Source organism: Schistocerca serialis, unplaced genomic scaffold (assembly GCF_023864345.2).
Source record: "Schistocerca serialis cubense isolate TAMUIC-IGC-003099 unplaced genomic scaffold, iqSchSeri2.2 HiC_scaffold_462, whole genome shotgun sequence".
Taxonomy (NCBI): Eukaryota; Metazoa; Arthropoda; class Insecta; order Orthoptera; family Acrididae; genus Schistocerca; species Schistocerca serialis.
The window spans coordinates 1-23,549 of NW_026048043.1; the positions used below are offsets into that span (position 1 = coordinate 1).

At 54.5% G+C, this 23,549-nt stretch overlaps 19 non-coding genes across 19 annotated transcripts; all 19 read right to left on the reverse strand.

Annotated features, from left to right (window-relative positions):
• Positions 1 to 1,153: 1,153 nt before the first annotated feature.
• On the reverse strand, positions 1,154 to 1,272 carry LOC126447091 (5S ribosomal RNA). The gene has a single exon (XR_007583559.1). It is a non-coding gene; the product is annotated as a 5S ribosomal RNA (ribosomal RNA).
• Positions 1,273 to 2,347: 1,075 nt separating this feature from the next.
• On the reverse strand, positions 2,348 to 2,466 carry LOC126447103 (5S ribosomal RNA). Its single transcript, XR_007583570.1, has one exon. It is a non-coding gene; the product is annotated as a 5S ribosomal RNA (ribosomal RNA).
• Positions 2,467 to 3,541: 1,075 nt separating this feature from the next.
• Positions 3,542 to 3,660, reverse strand: LOC126447109 (5S ribosomal RNA). The gene has a single exon (XR_007583575.1). It is a non-coding gene; the product is annotated as a 5S ribosomal RNA (ribosomal RNA).
• A 1,074-nt stretch (positions 3,661 to 4,734) lies between these two features.
• LOC126447110 (5S ribosomal RNA) lies at positions 4,735 to 4,853 on the reverse strand. Its single transcript, XR_007583576.1, has one exon. It is a non-coding gene; the product is annotated as a 5S ribosomal RNA (ribosomal RNA).
• Positions 4,854 to 5,928: 1,075 nt separating this feature from the next.
• Positions 5,929 to 6,047, reverse strand: LOC126447111 (5S ribosomal RNA). Its single transcript, XR_007583577.1, has one exon. It is a non-coding gene; the product is annotated as a 5S ribosomal RNA (ribosomal RNA).
• A 1,075-nt stretch (positions 6,048 to 7,122) lies between these two features.
• Positions 7,123 to 7,241, reverse strand: LOC126447092 (5S ribosomal RNA). The gene has a single exon (XR_007583560.1). It is a non-coding gene; the product is annotated as a 5S ribosomal RNA (ribosomal RNA).
• Positions 7,242 to 8,315: 1,074 nt separating this feature from the next.
• LOC126447093 (5S ribosomal RNA) lies at positions 8,316 to 8,434 on the reverse strand. The gene has a single exon (XR_007583561.1). It is a non-coding gene; the product is annotated as a 5S ribosomal RNA (ribosomal RNA).
• A 1,075-nt stretch (positions 8,435 to 9,509) lies between these two features.
• Positions 9,510 to 9,628, reverse strand: LOC126447094 (5S ribosomal RNA). Its single transcript, XR_007583562.1, has one exon. It is a non-coding gene; the product is annotated as a 5S ribosomal RNA (ribosomal RNA).
• Positions 9,629 to 10,703: 1,075 nt separating this feature from the next.
• LOC126447096 (5S ribosomal RNA) lies at positions 10,704 to 10,822 on the reverse strand. The gene has a single exon (XR_007583563.1). It is a non-coding gene; the product is annotated as a 5S ribosomal RNA (ribosomal RNA).
• A 1,075-nt stretch (positions 10,823 to 11,897) lies between these two features.
• Positions 11,898 to 12,016, reverse strand: LOC126447097 (5S ribosomal RNA). Its single transcript, XR_007583564.1, has one exon. It is a non-coding gene; the product is annotated as a 5S ribosomal RNA (ribosomal RNA).
• A 1,075-nt stretch (positions 12,017 to 13,091) lies between these two features.
• Positions 13,092 to 13,210, reverse strand: LOC126447098 (5S ribosomal RNA). Its single transcript, XR_007583565.1, has one exon. It is a non-coding gene; the product is annotated as a 5S ribosomal RNA (ribosomal RNA).
• Positions 13,211 to 14,284: 1,074 nt separating this feature from the next.
• LOC126447099 (5S ribosomal RNA) lies at positions 14,285 to 14,403 on the reverse strand. Its single transcript, XR_007583566.1, has one exon. It is a non-coding gene; the product is annotated as a 5S ribosomal RNA (ribosomal RNA).
• A 1,074-nt stretch (positions 14,404 to 15,477) lies between these two features.
• On the reverse strand, positions 15,478 to 15,596 carry LOC126447100 (5S ribosomal RNA). Its single transcript, XR_007583567.1, has one exon. It is a non-coding gene; the product is annotated as a 5S ribosomal RNA (ribosomal RNA).
• A 1,074-nt stretch (positions 15,597 to 16,670) lies between these two features.
• Positions 16,671 to 16,789, reverse strand: LOC126447101 (5S ribosomal RNA). Its single transcript, XR_007583568.1, has one exon. It is a non-coding gene; the product is annotated as a 5S ribosomal RNA (ribosomal RNA).
• A 1,075-nt stretch (positions 16,790 to 17,864) lies between these two features.
• On the reverse strand, positions 17,865 to 17,983 carry LOC126447102 (5S ribosomal RNA). Its single transcript, XR_007583569.1, has one exon. It is a non-coding gene; the product is annotated as a 5S ribosomal RNA (ribosomal RNA).
• Positions 17,984 to 19,057: 1,074 nt separating this feature from the next.
• Positions 19,058 to 19,176, reverse strand: LOC126447104 (5S ribosomal RNA). Its single transcript, XR_007583571.1, has one exon. It is a non-coding gene; the product is annotated as a 5S ribosomal RNA (ribosomal RNA).
• A 1,074-nt stretch (positions 19,177 to 20,250) lies between these two features.
• On the reverse strand, positions 20,251 to 20,369 carry LOC126447105 (5S ribosomal RNA). The gene has a single exon (XR_007583572.1). It is a non-coding gene; the product is annotated as a 5S ribosomal RNA (ribosomal RNA).
• A 1,074-nt stretch (positions 20,370 to 21,443) lies between these two features.
• On the reverse strand, positions 21,444 to 21,562 carry LOC126447107 (5S ribosomal RNA). The gene has a single exon (XR_007583573.1). It is a non-coding gene; the product is annotated as a 5S ribosomal RNA (ribosomal RNA).
• A 1,075-nt stretch (positions 21,563 to 22,637) lies between these two features.
• On the reverse strand, positions 22,638 to 22,756 carry LOC126447108 (5S ribosomal RNA). The gene has a single exon (XR_007583574.1). It is a non-coding gene; the product is annotated as a 5S ribosomal RNA (ribosomal RNA).
• Positions 22,757 to 23,549: the final 793 nt, after the last annotated feature.

Sequence of the window (23,549 nt, forward strand, 5' to 3'; positions counted from 1 at the left end):
GTACTAACCGGGCCCGATGTTGCTTAACTTCGGTGATCGGACGAGAACCGGTGTATTCAACATGGTATGGCCGTTGGCGCCCTTATACTGTAGCCGCACGACAGAAGACGCCTCTGCCTCTTCTCCCAACACACACAATCGCCGTTTTCGGTGACACATTTGACGCAGAGCACGTCCTTCCGCAACAGCTGGAGCCTCGAAGGCGGCGCGGAGTGCGCGGCGTCCGGCGTCTCAGAGGCGTCTGCCGAACTGGCGGGCGCCCCGCACCGCCACTTGCGTGAGACACGCGGCTGCTCGGTGCGCCGCCTGTCATTCGTTTCGCTTGGTGCGTGCGGCGTCCGACACTCGCGGGCGACGCATCTTGTTCCCGTTATCCGGCGGGGGGCTGTGCGGGGTGTAGCAGTGTCCTGCTGGAGAGCGCCCCCGGCAGCTTCCTCACCTGACACACGCCGCGCGGCGCGCTTCGCATCCACATATTTGCGTGATCCGTGCAGTGCATTCGCACCTGTCCTCTTCCGTCCCGACTTGTCCCGACTTTGCTCGACTGCCGCTCGCTGCCGCTCGGGTAGTGGCCCATATGACAGCACAAGCACGACAAACATCTGCGAGACGGGCGTGGGCCTAACGGGCGTGTCCGAGACGCCGTTTGCGGCCAGCAGACCTGTGCAAAGGTGCGGAAACAGGGACACAAGACACAGGAGGGTCGCCAAAGCATCCATCTCTTCTAGCGACGAAAGATACATTGTTGTTTACAAGTTTGCAGTCGTACACTGCTACAAAACAATAAGCCCTGACGTATTTCAGAACATAGCTGTCGGTTCATACTGTTTTGTTACCTTCAGGCACTTTTAAGAAATCTTCCTTGGCACATTCTTCTTCGAACTGAGGCCATTAATATCGAATCTTATGTTTATTACAGTCGTTTAATATTTTTTTTTTTTTTCTTTTCTTTTTGTGGAGAGTTGCACTGCTACGAAACAGTAGGTGGCCCTGACTTATTTCAGATCACATCTGTCGATTCGTAGTGTTTCGTTATTTTCAAGGCATTCCTAGCACGTTTAAAATGCTTAAGGATGCACGTTTGAACAAAAGAAAGGTAGTATGAAAAGAGGGCTGCCAGGGATAGCGGCGTAAAAAGGAGAAAATGAAGGGGAGCCAACAGCACCCGGTGTTCCCAGGCGGTCACCCATCCAAGTACTAACCGGGCCCGATGTTGCTTAACTTCGGTGATCGGACGAGAACCGGTGTATTCAACATGGTATGGCCGTTGGCGCCCTTATACTGTAGCCGCACGACAGAAGACGCCTCTGCCTCTTCTCCCAACACACACAATCGCCGTTTTCGGTGACACATTTGACGCAGAGCACGTCCTTCCGCAACAGCTGGAGCCTCGAAGGCGGCGCGGAGTGCGCGGCGTCCGGCGTCTCAGAGGCGTCTGCCGAACTGGCGGGCGCCCCGCACCGCCACTTGCGTGAGACACGCGGCTGCTCGGTGCGCCGCCTGTCATTCGTTTCGCTTGGTGCGTGCGGCGTCCGACACTCGCGGGCGACGCATCTTGTTCCCGTTATCCGGCGGGGGGCTGTGCGGGGTGTAGCAGTGTCCTGCTGGAGAGCGCCCCCGGCAGCTTCCTCACCTGACACACGCCGCGCGGCGCGCTTCGCATCCACATATTTGCGTGATCCGTGCAGTGCATTCGCACCTGTCCTCTTCCGTCCCGACTTGTCCCGACTTTGCTCGACTGCCGCTCGCTGCCGCTCGGGTAGTGGCCCATATGACAGCACAAGCACGACAAACATCTGCGAGACGGGCGTGGGCCTAACGGGCGTGTCCGAGACGCCGTTTGCGGCCAGCAGACCTGTGCAAAGGTGCGGAAACAGGGACACAAGGACACAGGAGGGTCGCCAAAGCATCCATCTCTTCTAGCGACGAAAGATACATTGTTGTTTACAAGTTTGCAGTCGTACACTGCTACAAAACAATAAGCCCTGACGTATTTCAGAACATAGCTGTCGGTTCATACTGTTTTGTTACCTTCAGGCACTTTTAAGAAATCTTCCTTGGCACATTCTTCTTCGAACTGAGGCCATTAATATCGAATCTTATGTTTATTACAGTCGTTTAATATTTTTTTTTTTTTTCTTTTCTTTTTGTGGAGAGTTGCACTGCTACGAAACAGTAGGTGGCCCTGACTTATTTCAGATCACATCTGTCGATTCGTAGTGTTTCGTTATTTCAAGGCATTCCTAGCACGTTTAAAATGCTTAAGGATGCACGTTTGAACAAAAGAAAGGTAGTATGAAAAGAGGGCTGCCAGGGATAGCGGCGTAAAAAGGAGAAAATGAAGGGGAGCCAACAGCACCCGGTGTTCCCAGGCGGTCACCCATCCAAGTACTAACCGGGCCCGATGTTGCTTAACTTCGGTGATCGGACGAGAACCGGTGTATTCAACATGGTATGGCCGTTGGCGCCCTTATACTGTAGCCGCACGACAGAAGACGCCTCTGCCTCTTCTCCCAACACACACAATCGCCGTTTTCGGTGACACATTTGACGCAGAGCACGTCCTTCCGCAACAGCTGGAGCCTCGAAGGCGGCGCGGAGTGCGCGGCGTCCGGCGTCTCAGAGGCGTCTGCCGAACTGGCGGGCGCCCCGCACCGCCACTTGCGTGAGACACGCGGCTGCTCGGTGCGCCGCCTGTCATTCGTTTCGCTTGGTGCGTGCGGCGTCCGACACTCGCGGGCGACGCATCTTGTTCCCGTTATCCGGCGGGGGGCTGTGCGGGGTGTAGCAGTGTCCTGCTGGAGAGCGCCCCCGGCAGCTTCCTCACCTGACACACGCCGCGCGGCGCGCTTCGCATCCACATATTTGCGTGATCCGTGCAGTGCATTCGCACCTGTCCTCTTCCGTCCCGACTTGTCCCGACTTTGCTCGACTGCCGCTCGCTGCCGCTCGGGTAGTGGCCCATATGACAGCACAAGCACGACAAACATCTGCGAGACGGGCGTGGGCCTAACGGGCGTGTCCGAGACGCCGTTTGCGGCCAGCAGACCTGTGCAAAGGTGCGGAAACAGGGACACAAGACACAGGAGGGTCGCCAAAGCATCCATCTCTTCTAGCGACGAAAGATACATTGTTGTTTACAAGTTTGCAGTCGTACACTGCTACAAAACAATAAGCCCTGACGTATTTCAGAACATAGCTGTCGGTTCATACTGTTTTGTTACCTTCAGGCACTTTTAAGAAATCTTCCTTGGCACATTCTTCTTCGAACTGAGGCCATTAATATCGAATCTTATGTTTATTACAGTCGTTTAATATTTTTTTTTTTTTTCTTTTCTTTTTGTGGAGAGTTGCACTGCTACGAAACAGTAGGTGGCCCTGACTTATTTCAGATCACATCTGTCGATTCGTAGTGTTTCGTTATTTTCAAGGCATTCCTAGCACGTTTAAAATGCTTAAGGATGCACGTTTGAACAAAAGAAAGGTAGTATGAAAAGAGGGCTGCCAGGGATAGCGGCGTAAAAAGGAGAAAATGAAGGGGAGCCAACAGCACCCGGTGTTCCCAGGCGGTCACCCATCCAAGTACTAACCGGGCCCGATGTTGCTTAACTTCGGTGATCGGACGAGAACCGGTGTATTCAACATGGTATGGCCGTTGGCGCCCTTATACTGTAGCCGCACGACAGAAGACGCCTCTGCCTCTTCTCCCAACACACACAATCGCCGTTTTCGGTGACACATTTGACGCAGAGCACGTCCTTCCGCAACAGCTGGAGCCTCGAAGGCGGCGCGGAGTGCGCGGCGTCCGGCGTCTCAGAGGCGTCTGCCGAACTGGCGGGCGCCCCGCACCGCCACTTGCGTGAGACACGCGGCTGCTCGGTGCGCCGCCTGTCATTCGTTTCGCTTGGTGCGTGCGGCGTCCGACACTCGCGGGCGACGCATCTTGTTCCCGTTATCCGGCGGGGGGCTGTGCGGGGTGTAGCAGTGTCCTGCTGGAGAGCGCCCCCGGCAGCTTCCTCACCTGACACACGCCGCGCGGCGCGCTTCGCATCCACATATTTGCGTGATCCGTGCAGTGCATTCGCACCTGTCCTCTTCCGTCCCGACTTGTCCCGACTTTGCTCGACTGCCGCTCGCTGCCGCTCGGGTAGTGGCCCATATGACAGCACAAGCACGACAAACATCTGCGAGACGGGCGTGGGCCTAACGGGCGTGTCCGAGACGCCGTTTGCGGCCAGCAGACCTGTGCAAAGGTGCGGAAACAGGGACACAAGACACAGGAGGGTCGCCAAAGCATCCATCTCTTCTAGCGACGAAAGATACATTGTTGTTTACAAGTTTGCAGTCGTACACTGCTACAAAACAATAAGCCCTGACGTATTTCAGAACATAGCTGTCGGTTCATACTGTTTTGTTACCTTCAGGCACTTTTAAGAAATCTTCCTTGGCACATTCTTCTTCGAACTGAGGCCATTAATATCGAATCTTATGTTTATTACAGTCGTTTAATATTTTTTTTTTTTTCTTTTCTTTTTGTGGAGAGTTGCACTGCTACGAAACAGTAGGTGGCCCTGACTTATTTCAGATCACATCTGTCGATTCGTAGTGTTTCGTTATTTTCAAGGCATTCCTAGCACGTTTAAAATGCTTAAGGATGCACGTTTGAACAAAAGAAAGGTAGTATGAAAAGAGGGCTGCCAGGGATAGCGGCGTAAAAAGGAGAAAATGAAGGGGAGCCAACAGCACCCGGTGTTCCCAGGCGGTCACCCATCCAAGTACTAACCGGGCCCGATGTTGCTTAACTTCGGTGATCGGACGAGAACCGGTGTATTCAACATGGTATGGCCGTTGGCGCCCTTATACTGTAGCCGCACGACAGAAGACGCCTCTGCCTCTTCTCCCAACACACACAATCGCCGTTTTCGGTGACACATTTGACGCAGAGCACGTCCTTCCGCAACAGCTGGAGCCTCGAAGGCGGCGCGGAGTGCGCGGCGTCCGGCGTCTCAGAGGCGTCTGCCGAACTGGCGGGCGCCCCGCACCGCCACTTGCGTGAGACACGCGGCTGCTCGGTGCGCCGCCTGTCATTCGTTTCGCTTGGTGCGTGCGGCGTCCGACACTCGCGGGCGACGCATCTTGTTCCCGTTATCCGGCGGGGGGCTGTGCGGGGTGTAGCAGTGTCCTGCTGGAGAGCGCCCCCGGCAGCTTCCTCACCTGACACACGCCGCGCGGCGCGCTTCGCATCCACATATTTGCGTGATCCGTGCAGTGCATTCGCACCTGTCCTCTTCCGTCCCGACTTGTCCCGACTTTGCTCGACTGCCGCTCGCTGCCGCTCGGGTAGTGGCCCATATGACAGCACAAGCACGACAAACATCTGCGAGACGGGCGTGGGCCTAACGGGCGTGTCCGAGACGCCGTTTGCGGCCAGCAGACCTGTGCAAAGGTGCGGAAACAGGGACACAAGACACAGGAGGGTCGCCAAAGCATCCATCTCTTCTAGCGACGAAAGATACATTGTTGTTTACAAGTTTGCAGTCGTACACTGCTACAAAACAATAAGCCCTGACGTATTTCAGAACATAGCTGTCGGTTCATACTGTTTTGTTACCTTCAGGCACTTTTAAGAAATCTTCCTTGGCACATTCTTCTTCGAACTGAGGCCATTAATATCGAATCTTATGTTTATTACAGTCGTTTAATATTTTTTTTTTTTTTCTTTTCTTTTTGTGGAGAGTTGCACTGCTACGAAACAGTAGGTGGCCCTGACTTATTTCAGATCACATCTGTCGATTCGTAGTGTTTCGTTATTTTCAAGGCATTCCTAGCACGTTTAAAATGCTTAAGGATGCACGTTTGAACAAAAGAAAGGTAGTATGAAAAGAGGGCTGCCAGGGATAGCGGCGTAAAAAGGAGAAAATGAAGGGGAGCCAACAGCACCCGGTGTTCCCAGGCGGTCACCCATCCAAGTACTAACCGGGCCCGATGTTGCTTAACTTCGGTGATCGGACGAGAACCGGTGTATTCAACATGGTATGGCCGTTGGCGCCCTTATACTGTAGCCGCACGACAGAAGACGCCTCTGCCTCTTCTCCCAACACACACAATCGCCGTTTTCGGTGACACATTTGACGCAGAGCACGTCCTTCCGCAACAGCTGGAGCCTCGAAGGCGGCGCGGAGTGCGCGGCGTCCGGCGTCTCAGAGGCGTCTGCCGAACTGGCGGGCGCCCCGCACCGCCACTTGCGTGAGACACGCGGCTGCTCGGTGCGCCGCCTGTCATTCGTTTCGCTTGGTGCGTGCGGCGTCCGACACTCGCGGGCGACGCATCTTGTTCCCGTTATCCGGCGGGGGGCTGTGCGGGGTGTAGCAGTGTCCTGCTGGAGAGCGCCCCCGGCAGCTTCCTCACCTGACACACGCCGCGCGGCGCGCTTCGCATCCACATATTTGCGTGATCCGTGCAGTGCATTCGCACCTGTCCTCTTCCGTCCCGACTTGTCCCGACTTTGCTCGACTGCCGCTCGCTGCCGCTCGGGTAGTGGCCCATATGACAGCACAAGCACGACAAACATCTGCGAGACGGGCGTGGGCCTAACGGGCGTGTCCGAGACGCCGTTTGCGGCCAGCAGACCTGTGCAAAGGTGCGGAAACAGGGACACAAGACACAGGAGGGTCGCCAAAGCATCCATCTCTTCTAGCGACGAAAGATACATTGTTGTTTACAAGTTTGCAGTCGTACACTGCTACAAAACAATAAGCCCTGACGTATTTCAGAACATAGCTGTCGGTTCATACTGTTTTGTTACCTTCAGGCACTTTTAAGAAATCTTCCTTGGCACATTCTTCTTCGAACTGAGGCCATTAATATCGAATCTTATGTTTATTACAGTCGTTTAATATTTTTTTTTTTTTTCTTTTCTTTTTGTGGAGAGTTGCACTGCTACGAAACAGTAGGTGGCCCTGACTTATTTCAGATCACATCTGTCGATTCGTAGTGTTTCGTTATTTTCAAGGCATTCCTAGCACGTTTAAAATGCTTAAGGATGCACGTTTGAACAAAAGAAAGGTAGTATGAAAAGAGGGCTGCCAGGGATAGCGGCGTAAAAAGGAGAAAATGAAGGGGAGCCAACAGCACCCGGTGTTCCCAGGCGGTCACCCATCCAAGTACTAACCGGGCCCGATGTTGCTTAACTTCGGTGATCGGACGAGAACCGGTGTATTCAACATGGTATGGCCGTTGGCGCCCTTATACTGTAGCCGCACGACAGAAGACGCCTCTGCCTCTTCTCCCAACACACACAATCGCCGTTTTCGGTGACACATTTGACGCAGAGCACGTCCTTCCGCAACAGCTGGAGCCTCGAAGGCGGCGCGGAGTGCGCGGCGTCCGGCGTCTCAGAGGCGTCTGCCGAACTGGCGGGCGCCCCGCACCGCCACTTGCGTGAGACACGCGGCTGCTCGGTGCGCCGCCTGTCATTCGTTTCGCTTGGTGCGTGCGGCGTCCGACACTCGCGGGCGACGCATCTTGTTCCCGTTATCCGGCGGGGGGCTGTGCGGGGTGTAGCAGTGTCCTGCTGGAGAGCGCCCCCGGCAGCTTCCTCACCTGACACACGCCGCGCGGCGCGCTTCGCATCCACATATTTGCGTGATCCGTGCAGTGCATTCGCACCTGTCCTCTTCCGTCCCGACTTGTCCCGACTTTGCTCGACTGCCGCTCGCTGCCGCTCGGGTAGTGGCCCATATGACAGCACAAGCACGACAAACATCTGCGAGACGGGCGTGGGCCTAACGGGCGTGTCCGAGACGCCGTTTGCGGCCAGCAGACCTGTGCAAAGGTGCGGAAACAGGGACACAAGACACAGGAGGGTCGCCAAAGCATCCATCTCTTCTAGCGACGAAAGATACATTGTTGTTTACAAGTTTGCAGTCGTACACTGCTACAAAACAATAAGCCCTGACGTATTTCAGAACATAGCTGTCGGTTCATACTGTTTTGTTACCTTCAGGCACTTTTAAGAAATCTTCCTTGGCACATTCTTCTTCGAACTGAGGCCATTAATATCGAATCTTATGTTTATTACAGTCGTTTAATATTTTTTTTTTTTTCTTTTCTTTTTGTGGAGAGTTGCACTGCTACGAAACAGTAGGTGGCCCTGACTTATTTCAGATCACATCTGTCGATTCGTAGTGTTTCGTTATTTTCAAGGCATTCCTAGCACGTTTAAAATGCTTAAGGATGCACGTTTGAACAAAAGAAAGGTAGTATGAAAAGAGGGCTGCCAGGGATAGCGGCGTAAAAAGGAGAAAATGAAGGGGAGCCAACAGCACCCGGTGTTCCCAGGCGGTCACCCATCCAAGTACTAACCGGGCCCGATGTTGCTTAACTTCGGTGATCGGACGAGAACCGGTGTATTCAACATGGTATGGCCGTTGGCGCCCTTATACTGTAGCCGCACGACAGAAGACGCCTCTGCCTCTTCTCCCAACACACACAATCGCCGTTTTCGGTGACACATTTGACGCAGAGCACGTCCTTCCGCAACAGCTGGAGCCTCGAAGGCGGCGCGGAGTGCGCGGCGTCCGGCGTCTCAGAGGCGTCTGCCGAACTGGCGGGCGCCCCGCACCGCCACTTGCGTGAGACACGCGGCTGCTCGGTGCGCCGCCTGTCATTCGTTTCGCTTGGTGCGTGCGGCGTCCGACACTCGCGGGCGACGCATCTTGTTCCCGTTATCCGGCGGGGGGCTGTGCGGGGTGTAGCAGTGTCCTGCTGGAGAGCGCCCCCGGCAGCTTCCTCACCTGACACACGCCGCGCGGCGCGCTTCGCATCCACATATTTGCGTGATCCGTGCAGTGCATTCGCACCTGTCCTCTTCCGTCCCGACTTGTCCCGACTTTGCTCGACTGCCGCTCGCTGCCGCTCGGGTAGTGGCCCATATGACAGCACAAGCACGACAAACATCTGCGAGACGGGCGTGGGCCTAACGGGCGTGTCCGAGACGCCGTTTGCGGCCAGCAGACCTGTGCAAAGGTGCGGAAACAGGGACACAAGACACAGGAGGGTCGCCAAAGCATCCATCTCTTCTAGCGACGAAAGATACATTGTTGTTTACAAGTTTGCAGTCGTACACTGCTACAAAACAATAAGCCCTGACGTATTTCAGAACATAGCTGTCGGTTCATACTGTTTTGTTACCTTCAGGCACTTTTAAGAAATCTTCCTTGGCACATTCTTCTTCGAACTGAGGCCATTAATATCGAATCTTATGTTTATTACAGTCGTTTAATATTTTTTTTTTTTTTCTTTTCTTTTTGTGGAGAGTTGCACTGCTACGAAACAGTAGGTGGCCCTGACTTATTTCAGATCACATCTGTCGATTCGTAGTGTTTCGTTATTTTCAAGGCATTCCTAGCACGTTTAAAATGCTTAAGGATGCACGTTTGAACAAAAGAAAGGTAGTATGAAAAGAGGGCTGCCAGGGATAGCGGCGTAAAAAGGAGAAAATGAAGGGGAGCCAACAGCACCCGGTGTTCCCAGGCGGTCACCCATCCAAGTACTAACCGGGCCCGATGTTGCTTAACTTCGGTGATCGGACGAGAACCGGTGTATTCAACATGGTATGGCCGTTGGCGCCCTTATACTGTAGCCGCACGACAGAAGACGCCTCTGCCTCTTCTCCCAACACACACAATCGCCGTTTTCGGTGACACATTTGACGCAGAGCACGTCCTTCCGCAACAGCTGGAGCCTCGAAGGCGGCGCGGAGTGCGCGGCGTCCGGCGTCTCAGAGGCGTCTGCCGAACTGGCGGGCGCCCCGCACCGCCACTTGCGTGAGACACGCGGCTGCTCGGTGCGCCGCCTGTCATTCGTTTCGCTTGGTGCGTGCGGCGTCCGACACTCGCGGGCGACGCATCTTGTTCCCGTTATCCGGCGGGGGGCTGTGCGGGGTGTAGCAGTGTCCTGCTGGAGAGCGCCCCCGGCAGCTTCCTCACCTGACACACGCCGCGCGGCGCGCTTCGCATCCACATATTTGCGTGATCCGTGCAGTGCATTCGCACCTGTCCTCTTCCGTCCCGACTTGTCCCGACTTTGCTCGACTGCCGCTCGCTGCCGCTCGGGTAGTGGCCCATATGACAGCACAAGCACGACAAACATCTGCGAGACGGGCGTGGGCCTAACGGGCGTGTCCGAGACGCCGTTTGCGGCCAGCAGACCTGTGCAAAGGTGCGGAAACAGGGACACAAGACACAGGAGGGTCGCCAAAGCATCCATCTCTTCTAGCGACGAAAGATACATTGTTGTTTACAAGTTTGCAGTCGTACACTGCTACAAAACAATAAGCCCTGACGTATTTCAGAACATAGCTGTCGGTTCATACTGTTTTGTTACCTTCAGGCACTTTTAAGAAATCTTCCTTGGCACATTCTTCTTCGAACTGAGGCCATTAATATCGAATCTTATGTTTATTACAGTCGTTTAATATTTTTTTTTTTTTTCTTTTCTTTTTGTGGAGAGTTGCACTGCTACGAAACAGTAGGTGGCCCTGACTTATTTCAGATCACATCTGTCGATTCGTAGTGTTTCGTTATTTTCAAGGCATTCCTAGCACGTTTAAAATGCTTAAGGATGCACGTTTGAACAAAAGAAAGGTAGTATGAAAAGAGGGCTGCCAGGGATAGCGGCGTAAAAAGGAGAAAATGAAGGGGAGCCAACAGCACCCGGTGTTCCCAGGCGGTCACCCATCCAAGTACTAACCGGGCCCGATGTTGCTTAACTTCGGTGATCGGACGAGAACCGGTGTATTCAACATGGTATGGCCGTTGGCGCCCTTATACTGTAGCCGCACGACAGAAGACGCCTCTGCCTCTTCTCCCAACACACACAATCGCCGTTTTCGGTGACACATTTGACGCAGAGCACGTCCTTCCGCAACAGCTGGAGCCTCGAAGGCGGCGCGGAGTGCGCGGCGTCCGGCGTCTCAGAGGCGTCTGCCGAACTGGCGGGCGCCCCGCACCGCCACTTGCGTGAGACACGCGGCTGCTCGGTGCGCCGCCTGTCATTCGTTTCGCTTGGTGCGTGCGGCGTCCGACACTCGCGGGCGACGCATCTTGTTCCCGTTATCCGGCGGGGGGCTGTGCGGGGTGTAGCAGTGTCCTGCTGGAGAGCGCCCCCGGCAGCTTCCTCACCTGACACACGCCGCGCGGCGCGCTTCGCATCCACATATTTGCGTGATCCGTGCAGTGCATTCGCACCTGTCCTCTTCCGTCCCGACTTGTCCCGACTTTGCTCGACTGCCGCTCGCTGCCGCTCGGGTAGTGGCCCATATGACAGCACAAGCACGACAAACATCTGCGAGACGGGCGTGGGCCTAACGGGCGTGTCCGAGACGCCGTTTGCGGCCAGCAGACCTGTGCAAAGGTGCGGAAACAGGGACACAAGACACAGGAGGGTCGCCAAAGCATCCATCTCTTCTAGCGACGAAAGATACATTGTTGTTTACAAGTTTGCAGTCGTACACTGCTACAAAACAATAAGCCCTGACGTATTTCAGAACATAGCTGTCGGTTCATACTGTTTTGTTACCTTCAGGCACTTTTAAGAAATCTTCCTTGGCACATTCTTCTTCGAACTGAGGCCATTAATATCGAATCTTATGTTTATTACAGTCGTTTAATATTTTTTTTTTTTTTCTTTTCTTTTTGTGGAGAGTTGCACTGCTACGAAACAGTAGGTGGCCCTGACTTATTTCAGATCACATCTGTCGATTCGTAGTGTTTCGTTATTTTCAAGGCATTCCTAGCACGTTTAAAATGCTTAAGGATGCACGTTTGAACAAAAGAAAGGTAGTATGAAAAGAGGGCTGCCAGGGATAGCGGCGTAAAAAGGAGAAAATGAAGGGGAGCCAACAGCACCCGGTGTTCCCAGGCGGTCACCCATCCAAGTACTAACCGGGCCCGATGTTGCTTAACTTCGGTGATCGGACGAGAACCGGTGTATTCAACATGGTATGGCCGTTGGCGCCCTTATACTGTAGCCGCACGACAGAAGACGCCTCTGCCTCTTCTCCCAACACACACAATCGCCGTTTTCGGTGACACATTTGACGCAGAGCACGTCCTTCCGCAACAGCTGGAGCCTCGAAGGCGGCGCGGAGTGCGCGGCGTCCGGCGTCTCAGAGGCGTCTGCCGAACTGGCGGGCGCCCCGCACCGCCACTTGCGTGAGACACGCGGCTGCTCGGTGCGCCGCCTGTCATTCGTTTCGCTTGGTGCGTGCGGCGTCCGACACTCGCGGGCGACGCATCTTGTTCCCGTTATCCGGCGGGGGGCTGTGCGGGGTGTAGCAGTGTCCTGCTGGAGAGCGCCCCCGGCAGCTTCCTCACCTGACACACGCCGCGCGGCGCGCTTCGCATCCACATATTTGCGTGATCCGTGCAGTGCATTCGCACCTGTCCTCTTCCGTCCCGACTTGTCCCGACTTTGCTCGACTGCCGCTCGCTGCCGCTCGGGTAGTGGCCCATATGACAGCACAAGCACGACAAACATCTGCGAGACGGGCGTGGGCCTAACGGGCGTGTCCGAGACGCCGTTTGCGGCCAGCAGACCTGTGCAAAGGTGCGGAAACAGGGACACAAGACACAGGAGGGTCGCCAAAGCATCCATCTCTTCTAGCGACGAAAGATACATTGTTGTTTACAAGTTTGCAGTCGTACACTGCTACAAAACAATAAGCCCTGACGTATTTCAGAACATAGCTGTCGGTTCATACTGTTTTGTTACCTTCAGGCACTTTTAAGAAATCTTCCTTGGCACATTCTTCTTCGAACTGAGGCCATTAATATCGAATCTTATGTTTATTACAGTCGTTTAATATTTTTTTTTTTTTTCTTTTCTTTTTGTGGAGAGTTGCACTGCTACGAAACAGTAGGTGGCCCTGACTTATTTCAGATCACATCTGTCGATTCGTAGTGTTTCGTTATTTTCAAGGCATTCCTAGCACGTTTAAAATGCTTAAGGATGCACGTTTGAACAAAAGAAAGGTAGTATGAAAAGAGGGCTGCCAGGGATAGCGGCGTAAAAAGGAGAAAATGAAGGGGAGCCAACAGCACCCGGTGTTCCCAGGCGGTCACCCATCCAAGTACTAACCGGGCCCGATGTTGCTTAACTTCGGTGATCGGACGAGAACCGGTGTATTCAACATGGTATGGCCGTTGGCGCCCTTATACTGTAGCCGCACGACAGAAGACGCCTCTGCCTCTTCTCCCAACACACACAATCGCCGTTTTCGGTGACACATTTGACGCAGAGCACGTCCTTCCGCAACAGCTGGAGCCTCGAAGGCGGCGCGGAGTGCGCGGCGTCCGGCGTCTCAGAGGCGTCTGCCGAACTGGCGGGCGCCCCGCACCGCCACTTGCGTGAGACACGCGGCTGCTCGGTGCGCCGCCTGTCATTCGTTTCGCTTGGTGCGTGCGGCGTCCGACACTCGCGGGCGACGCATCTTGTTCCCGTTATCCGGCGGGGGGCTGTGCGGGGTGTAGCAGTGTCCTGCTGGAGAGCGCCCCCGGCAGCTTCCTCACCTGACACACGCCGCGCGGCGCGCTTCGCATCCACATATTTGCGTGATCCGTGCAGTGCATTCGCACCTGTCCTCTTCCGTCCCGACTTGTCCCGACTTTGCTCGACTGCCGCTCGCTGTCGCTCGGGTAGTGGCCCATATGACAGCACAAGCACGACAAACATCTGCGAGACGGGCGTGGGCCTAACGGGCGTGTCCGAGACGCCGTTTGCGGCCAGCAGACCTGTGCAAAGGTGCGGAAACAGGGACACAAGACACAGGAGGGTCGCCAAAGCATCCATCTCTTCTAGCGACGAAAGATACATTGTTGTTTACAAGTTTGCAGTCGTACACTGCTACAAAACAATAAGCCCTGACGTATTTCAGAACATAGCTGTCGGTTCATACTGTTTTGTTACCTTCAGGCACTTTTAAGAAATCTTCCTTGGCACATTCTTCTTCGAACTGAGGCCATTAATATCGAATCTTATGTTTATTACAGTCGTTTAATATTTTTTTTTTTTTCTTTTCTTTTTGTGGAGAGTTGCACTGCTACGAAACAGTAGGTGGCCCTGACTTATTTCAGATCACATCTGTCGATTCGTAGTGTTTCGTTATTTTCAAGGCATTCCTAGCACGTTTAAAATGCTTAAGGATGCACGTTTGAACAAAAGAAAGGTAGTATGAAAAGAGGGCTGCCAGGGATAGCGGCGTAAAAAGGAGAAAATGAAGGGGAGCCAACAGCACCCGGTGTTCCCAGGCGGTCACCCATCCAAGTACTAACCGGGCCCGATGTTGCTTAACTTCGGTGATCGGACGAGAACCGGTGTATTCAACATGGTATGGCCGTTGGCGCCCTTATACTGTAGCCGCACGACAGAAGACGCCTCTGCCTCTTCTCCCAACACACACAATCGCCGTTTTCGGTGACACATTTGACGCAGAGCACGTCCTTCCGCAACAGCTGGAGCCTCGAAGGCGGCGCGGAGTGCGCGGCGTCCGGCGTCTCAGAGGCGTCTGCCGAACTGGCGGGCGCCCCGCACCGCCACTTGCGTGAGACACGCGGCTGCTCGGTGCGCCGCCTGTCATTCGTTTCGCTTGGTGCGTGCGGCGTCCGACACTCGCGGGCGACGCATCTTGTTCCCGTTATCCGGCGGGGGGCTGTGCGGGGTGTAGCAGTGTCCTGCTGGAGAGCGCCCCCGGCAGCTTCCTCACCTGACACACGCCGCGCGGCGCGCTTCGCATCCACATATTTGCGTGATCCGTGCAGTGCATTCGCACCTGTCCTCTTCCGTCCCGACTTGTCCCGACTTTGCTCGACTGCCGCTCGCTGCCGCTCGGGTAGTGGCCCATATGACAGCACAAGCACGACAAACATCTGCGAGACGGGCGTGGGCCTAACGGGCGTGTCCGAGACGCCGTTTGCGGCCAGCAGACCTGTGCAAAGGTGCGGAAACAGGGACACAAGACACAGGAGGGTCGCCAAAGCATCCATCTCTTCTAGCGACGAAAGATACATTGTTGTTTACAAGTTTGCAGTCGTACACTGCTACAAAACAATAAGCCCTGACGTATTTCAGAACATAGCTGTCGGTTCATACTGTTTTGTTACCTTCAGGCACTTTTAAGAAATCTTCCTTGGCACATTCTTCTTCGAACTGAGGCCATTAATATCGAATCTTATGTTTATTACAGTCGTTTAATATTTTTTTTTTTTTCTTTTCTTTTTGTGGAGAGTTGCACTGCTACGAAACAGTAGGTGGCCCTGACTTATTTCAGATCACATCTGTCGATTCGTAGTGTTTCGTTATTTTCAAGGCATTCCTAGCACGTTTAAAATGCTTAAGGATGCACGTTTGAACAAAAGAAAGGTAGTATGAAAAGAGGGCTGCCAGGGATAGCGGCGTAAAAAGGAGAAAATGAAGGGGAGCCAACAGCACCCGGTGTTCCCAGGCGGTCACCCATCCAAGTACTAACCGGGCCCGATGTTGCTTAACTTCGGTGATCGGACGAGAACCGGTGTATTCAACATGGTATGGCCGTTGGCGCCCTTATACTGTAGCCGCACGACAGAAGACGCCTCTGCCTCTTCTCCCAACACACACAATCGCCGTTTTCGGTGACACATTTGACGCAGAGCACGTCCTTCCGCAACAGCTGGAGCCTCGAAGGCGGCGCGGAGTGCGCGGCGTCCGGCGTCTCAGAGGCGTCTGCCGAACTGGCGGGCGCCCCGCACCGCCACTTGCGTGAGACACGCGGCTGCTCGGTGCGCCGCCTGTCATTCGTTTCGCTTGGTGCGTGCGGCGTCCGACACTCGCGGGCGACGCATCTTGTTCCCGTTATCCGGCGGGGGGCTGTGCGGGGTGTAGCAGTGTCCTGCTGGAGAGCGCCCCCGGCAGCTTCCTCACCTGACACACGCCGCGCGGCGCGCTTCGCATCCACATATTTGCGTGATCCGTGCAGTGCATTCGCACCTGTCCTCTTCCGTCCCGACTTGTCCCGACTTTGCTCGACTGCCGCTCGCTGCCGCTCGGGTAGTGGCCCATATGACAGCACAAGCACGACAAACATCTGCGAGACGGGCGTGGGCCTAACGGGCGTGTCCGAGACGCCGTTTGCGGCCAGCAGACCTGTGCAAAGGTGCGGAAACAGGGACACAAGACACAGGAGGGTCGCCAAAGCATCCATCTCTTCTAGCGACGAAAGATACATTGTTGTTTACAAGTTTGCAGTCGTACACTGCTACAAAACAATAAGCCCTGACGTATTTCAGAACATAGCTGTCGGTTCATACTGTTTTGTTACCTTCAGGCACTTTTAAGAAATCTTCCTTGGCACATTCTTCTTCGAACTGAGGCCATTAATATCGAATCTTATGTTTATTACAGTCGTTTAATATTTTTTTTTTTTTCTTTTCTTTTTGTGGAGAGTTGCACTGCTACGAAACAGTAGGTGGCCCTGACTTATTTCAGATCACATCTGTCGATTCGTAGTGTTTCGTTATTTTCAAGGCATTCCTAGCACGTTTAAAATGCTTAAGGATGCACGTTTGAACAAAAGAAAGGTAGTATGAAAAGAGGGCTGCCAGGGATAGCGGCGTAAAAAGGAGAAAATGAAGGGGAGCCAACAGCACCCGGTGTTCCCAGGCGGTCACCCATCCAAGTACTAACCGGGCCCGATGTTGCTTAACTTCGGTGATCGGACGAGAACCGGTGTATTCAACATGGTATGGCCGTTGGCGCCCTTATACTGTAGCCGCACGACAGAAGACGCCTCTGCCTCTTCTCCCAACACACACAATCGCCGTTTTCGGTGACACATTTGACGCAGAGCACGTCCTTCCGCAACAGCTGGAGCCTCGAAGGCGGCGCGGAGTGCGCGGCGTCCGGCGTCTCAGAGGCGTCTGCCGAACTGGCGGGCGCCCCGCACCGCCACTTGCGTGAGACACGCGGCTGCTCGGTGCGCCGCCTGTCATTCGTTTCGCTTGGTGCGTGCGGCGTCCGACACTCGCGGGCGACGCATCTTGTTCCCGTTATCCGGCGGGGGGCTGTGCGGGGTGTAGCAGTGTCCTGCTGGAGAGCGCCCCCGGCAGCTTCCTCACCTGACACACGCCGCGCGGCGCGCTTCGCATCCACATATTTGCGTGATCCGTGCAGTGCATTCGCACCTGTCCTCTTCCGTCCCGACTTGTCCCGACTTTGCTCGACTGCCGCTCGCTGCCGCTCGGGTAGTGGCCCATATGACAGCACAAGCACGACAAACATCTGCGAGACGGGCGTGGGCCTAACGGGCGTGTCCGAGACGCCGTTTGCGGCCAGCAGACCTGTGCAAAGGTGCGGAAACAGGGACACAAGACACAGGAGGGTCGCCAAAGCATCCATCTCTTCTAGCGACGAAAGATACATTGTTGTTTACAAGTTTGCAGTCGTACACTGCTACAAAACAATAAGCCCTGACGTATTTCAGAACATAGCTGTCGGTTCATACTGTTTTGTTACCTTCAGGCACTTTTAAGAAATCTTCCTTGGCACATTCTTCTTCGAACTGAGGCCATTAATATCGAATCTTATGTTTATTACAGTCGTTTAATATTTTTTTTTTTTTTCTTTTCTTTTTGTGGAGAGTTGCACTGCTACGAAACAGTAGGTGGCCCTGACTTATTTCAGATCACATCTGTCGATTCGTAGTGTTTCGTTATTTTCAAGGCATTCCTAGCACGTTTAAAATGCTTAAGGATGCACGTTTGAACAAAAGAAAGGTAGTATGAAAAGAGGGCTGCCAGGGATAGCGGCGTAAAAAGGAGAAAATGAAGGGGAGCCAACAGCACCCGGTGTTCCCAGGCGGTCACCCATCCAAGTACTAACCGGGCCCGATGTTGCTTAACTTCGGTGATCGGACGAGAACCGGTGTATTCAACATGGTATGGCCGTTGGCGCCCTTATACTGTAGCCGCACGACAGAAGACGCCTCTGCCTCTTCTCCCAACACACACAATCGCCGTTTTCGGTGACACATTTGACGCAGAGCACGTCCTTCCGCAACAGCTGGAGCCTCGAAGGCGGCGCGGAGTGCGCGGCGTCCGGCGTCTCAGAGGCGTCTGCCGAACTGGCGGGCGCCCCGCACCGCCACTTGCGTGAGACACGCGGCTGCTCGGTGCGCCGCCTGTCATTCGTTTCGCTTGGTGCGTGCGGCGTCCGACACTCGCGGGCGACGCATCTTGTTCCCGTTATCCGGCGGGGGGCTGTGCGGGGTGTAGCAGTGTCCTGCTGGAGAGCGCCCCCGGCAGCTTCCTCACCTGACACACGCCGCGCGGCGCGCTTCGCATCCACATATTTGCGTGATCCGTGCAGTGCATTCGCACCTGTCCTCTTCCGTCCCGACTTGTCCCGACTTTGCTCGACTGCCGCTCGCTGCCGCTCGGGTAGTGGCCCATATGACAGCACAAGCACGACAAACATCTGCGAGACGGGCGTGGGCCTAACGGGCGTGTCCGAGACGCCGTTTGCGGCCAGCAGACCTGTGCAAAGGTGCGGAAACAGGGACACAAGACACAGGAGGGTCGCCAAAGCATCCATCTCTTCTAGCGACGAAAGATACATTGTTGTTTACAAGTTTGCAGTCGTACACTGCTACAAAACAATAAGCCCTGACGTATTTCAGAACATAGCTGTCGGTTCATACTGTTTTGTTACCTTCAGGCACTTTTAAGAAATCTTCCTTGGCACATTCTTCTTCGAACTGAGGCCATTAATATCGAATCTTATGTTTATTACAGTCGTTTAATATTTTTTTTTTTTTCTTTTCTTTTTGTGGAGAGTTGCACTGCTACGAAACAGTAGGTGGCCCTGACTTATTTCAGATCACATCTGTCGATTCGTAGTGTTTCGTTATTTTCAAGGCATTCCTAGCACGTTTAAAATGCTTAAGGATGCACGTTTGAACAAAAGAAAGGTAGTATGAAAAGAGGGCTGCCAGGGATAGCGGCGTAAAAAGGAGAAAATGAAGGGGAGCCAACAGCACCCGGTGTTCCCAGGCGGTCACCCATCCAAGTACTAACCGGGCCCGATGTTGCTTAACTTCGGTGATCGGACGAGAACCGGTGTATTCAACATGGTATGGCCGTTGGCGCCCTTATACTGTAGCCGCACGACAGAAGACGCCTCTGCCTCTTCTCCCAACACACACAATCGCCGTTTTCGGTGACACATTTGACGCAGAGCACGTCCTTCCGCAACAGCTGGAGCCTCGAAGGCGGCGCGGAGTGCGCGGCGTCCGGCGTCTCAGAGGCGTCTGCCGAACTGGCGGGCGCCCCGCACCGCCACTTGCGTGAGACACGCGGCTGCTCGGTGCGCCGCCTGTCATTCGTTTCGCTTGGTGCGTGCGGCGTCCGACACTCGCGGGCGACGCATCTTGTTCCCGTTATCCGGCGGGGGGCTGTGCGGGGTGTAGCAGTGTCCTGCTGGAGAGCGCCCCCGGCAGCTTCCTCACCTGACACACGCCGCGCGGCGCGCTTCGCATCCACATATTTGCGTGATCCGTGCAGTGCATTCGCACCTGTCCTCTTCCGTCCCGACTTGTCCCGACTTTGCTCGACTGCCGCTCGCTGCCGCTCGGGTAGTGGCCCATATGACAGCACAAGCACGACAAACATCTGCGAGACGGGCGTGGGCCTAACGGGCGTGTCCGAGACGCCGTTTGCGGCCAGCAGACCTGTGCAAAGGTGCGGAAACAGGGACACAAGACACAGGAGGGTCGCCAAAGCATCCATCTCTTCTAGCGACGAAAGATACATTGTTGTTTACAAGTTTGCAGTCGTACACTGCTACAAAACAATAAGCCCTGACGTATTTCAGAACATAGCTGTCGGTTCATACTGTTTTGTTACCTTCAGGCACTTTTAAGAAATCTTCCTTGGCACATTCTTCTTCGAACTGAGGCCATTAATATCGAATCTTATGTTTATTACAGTCGTTTAATATTTTTTTTTTTTTCTTTTCTTTTTGTGGAGAGTTGCACTGCTACGAAACAGTAGGTGGCCCTGACTTATTTCAGATCACATCTGTCGATTCGTAGTGTTTCGTTATTTTCAAGGCATTCCTAGCACGTTTAAAATGCTTAAGGATGCACGTTTGAACAAAAGAAAGGTAGTATGAAAAGAGGGCTGCCAGGGATAGCGGCGTAAAAAGGAGAAAATGAAGGGGAGCCAACAGCACCCGGTGTTCCCAGGCGGTCACCCATCCAAGTACTAACCGGGCCCGATGTTGCTTAACTTCGGTGATCGGACGAGAACCGGTGTATTCAACATGGTATGGCCGTTGGCGCCCTTATACTGTAGCCGCACGACAGAAGACGCCTCTGCCTCTTCTCCCAACACACACAATCGCCGTTTTCGGTGACACATTTGACGCAGAGCACGTCCTTCCGCAACAGCTGGAGCCTCGAAGGCGGCGCGGAGTGCGCGGCGTCCGGCGTCTCAGAGGCGTCTGCCGAACTGGCGGGCGCCCCGCACCGCCACTTGCGTGAGACACGCGGCTGCTCGGTGCGCCGCCTGTCATTCGTTTCGCTTGGTGCGTGCGGCGTCCGACACTCGCGGGCGACGCATCTTGTTCCCGTTATCCGGCGGGGGGCTGTGCGGGGTGTAGCAGTGTCCTGCTGGAGAGCGCCCCCGGCAGCTTCCTCACCTGACACACGCCGCGCGGCGCGCTTCGCATCCACATATTTGCGTGATCCGTGCAGTGCATTCGCACCTGTCCTCTTCCGTCCCGACTTGTCCCGACTTTGCTCGACTGCCGCTCGCTGCCGCTCGGGTAGTGGCCCATATGACAGCACAAGCACGACAAACATCTGCGAGACGGGCGTGGGCCTAACGGGCGTGTCCGAGACGCCGTTTGCGGCCAGCAGACCTGTGCAAAGGTGCGGAAACAGGGACACAAGACACAGGAGGGTCGCCAAAGCATCCATCTCTTCTAGCGACGAAAGATACATTGTTGTTTACAAGTTTGCAGTCGTACACTGCTACAAAACAATAAGCCCTGACGTATTTCAGAACATAGCTGTCGGTTCATACTGTTTTGTTACCTTCAGGCACTTTTAAGAAATCTTCCTTGGCACATTCTTCTTCGAACTGAGGCCATTAATATCGAATCTTATGTTTATTACAGTCGTTTAATATTTTTTTTTTTTTCTTTTCTTTTTGTGGAGAGTTGCACTGCTACGAAACAGTAGGTGGCCCTGACTTATTTCAGATCACATCTGTCGATTCGTAGTGTTTCGTTATTTTCAAGGCATTCCTAGCACGTTTAAAATGCTTAAGGATGCACGTTTGAACAAAAGAAAGGTAGTATGAAAAGAGGGCTGCCAGGGATAGCGGCGTAAAAAGGAGAAAATGAAGGGGAGCCAACAGCACCCGGTGTTCCCAGGCGGTCACCCATCCAAGTACTAACCGGGCCCGATGTTGCTTAACTTCGGTGATCGGACGAGAACCGGTGTATTCAACATGGTATGGCCGTTGGCGCCCTTATACTGTAGCCGCACGACAGAAGACGCCTCTGCCTCTTCTCCCAACACACACAATCGCCGTTTTCGGTGACACATTTGACGCAGAGCACGTCCTTCCGCAACAGCTGGAGCCTCGAAGGCGGCGCGGAGTGCGCGGCGTCCGGCGTCTCAGAGGCGTCTGCCGAACTGGCGGGCGCCCCGCACCGCCACTTGCGTGAGACACGCGGCTGCTCGGTGCGCCGCCTGTCATTCGTTTCGCTTGGTGCGTGCGGCGTCCGACACTCGCGGGCGACGCATCTTGTTCCCGTTATCCGGCGGGGGGCTGTGCGGGGTGTAGCAGTGTCCTGCTGGAGAGCGCCCCCGGCAGCTTCCTCACCTGACACACGCCGCGCGGCGCGCTTCGCATCCACATATTTGCGTGATCCGTGCAGTGCATTCGCACCTGTCCTCTTCCGTCCCGACTTGTCCCGACTTTGCTCGACTGCCGCTCGCTGCCGCTCAGGTAGTGGCCCATATGACAGCACAAGCACGACAAACATCTGCGAGACGGGCGTGGGCCTAACGGGCGTGTCCGAGACGCCGTTTGCGGCCAGCAGACCTGTGCAAAGGTGCGGAAACAGGGACACAAGACACAGGAGGGTCGCCAAAGCATCCATCTCTTCTAGCGACGAAAGATACATTGTTGTTTACAAGTTTGCAGTCGTACACTGCTACAAAACAATAAGCCCTGACGTATTTCAGAACATAGCTGTCGGTTCATACTGTTTTGTTACCTTCAGGCACTTTTAAGAAATCTTCCTTGGCACATTCTTCTTCGAACTGAGGCCATTAATATCGAATCTTATGTTTATTACAGTCGTTTAATATTTTTTTTTTTTTTCTTTTCTTTTTGTGGAGAGTTGCACTGCTACGAAACAGTAGGTGGCCCTGACTTATTTCAGATCACATCTGTCGATTCGTAGTGTTTCGTTATTTTCAAGGCATTCCTAGCACGTTTAAAATGCTTAAGGATGCACGTTTGAACAAAAGAAAGGTAGTATGAAAAGAGGGCTGCCAGGGATAGCGGCGTAAAAAGGAGAAAATGAAGGGGAGCCAACAGCACCCGGTGTTCCCAGGCGGTCACCCATCCAAGTACTAACCGGGCCCGATGTTGCTTAACTTCGGTGATCGGACGAGAACCGGTGTATTCAACATGGTATGGCCGTTGGCGCCCTTATACTGTAGCCGCACGACAGAAGACGCCTCTGCCTCTTCTCCCAACACACACAATCGCCGTTTTCGGTGACACATTTGACGCAGAGCACGTCCTTCCGCAACAGCTGGAGCCTCGAAGGCGGCGCGGAGTGCGCGGCGTCCGGCGTCTCAGAGGCGTCTGCCGAACTGGCGGGCGCCCCGCACCGCCACTTGCGTGAGACACGCGGCTGCTCGGTGCGCCGCCTGTCATTCGTTTCGCTTGGTGCGTGCGGCGTCCGACACTCGCGGGCGACGCATCTTGTTCCCGTTATCCGGCGGGGGGCTGTGCGGGGTGTAGCAGTGTCCTGCTGGAGAGCGCCCCCGGCAGCTTCCTCACCTGACACACGCCGCGCGGCGCGCTTCGCATCCACATATTTGCGTGATCCGTGCAGTGCATTCGCACCTGTCCTCTTCCGTCCCGACTTGTCCCGACTTTGCTCGACTGCCGCTCGCTGCCGCTCGGGTAGTGGCCCATATGACAGCACAAGCACGACAAACATCTGCGAGACGGGCGTGGGCCTAACGGGCGTGTCCGAGACGCCGTTTGCGGCCAGCAGACCTGTGCAAAGGTGCGGAAACAGGGACACAAGACACAGGAGGGTCGCCAAAGCATCCATCTCTTCTAGCGACGAAAGATACATTGTTGTTTACAAGTTTGCAGTCGTACACTGCTACAAAACAATAAGCCCTGACGTATTTCAGAACATAGCTGTCGGTTCATACTGTTTTGTTACCTTCAGGCACTTTTAAGAAATCTTCCTTGGCACAT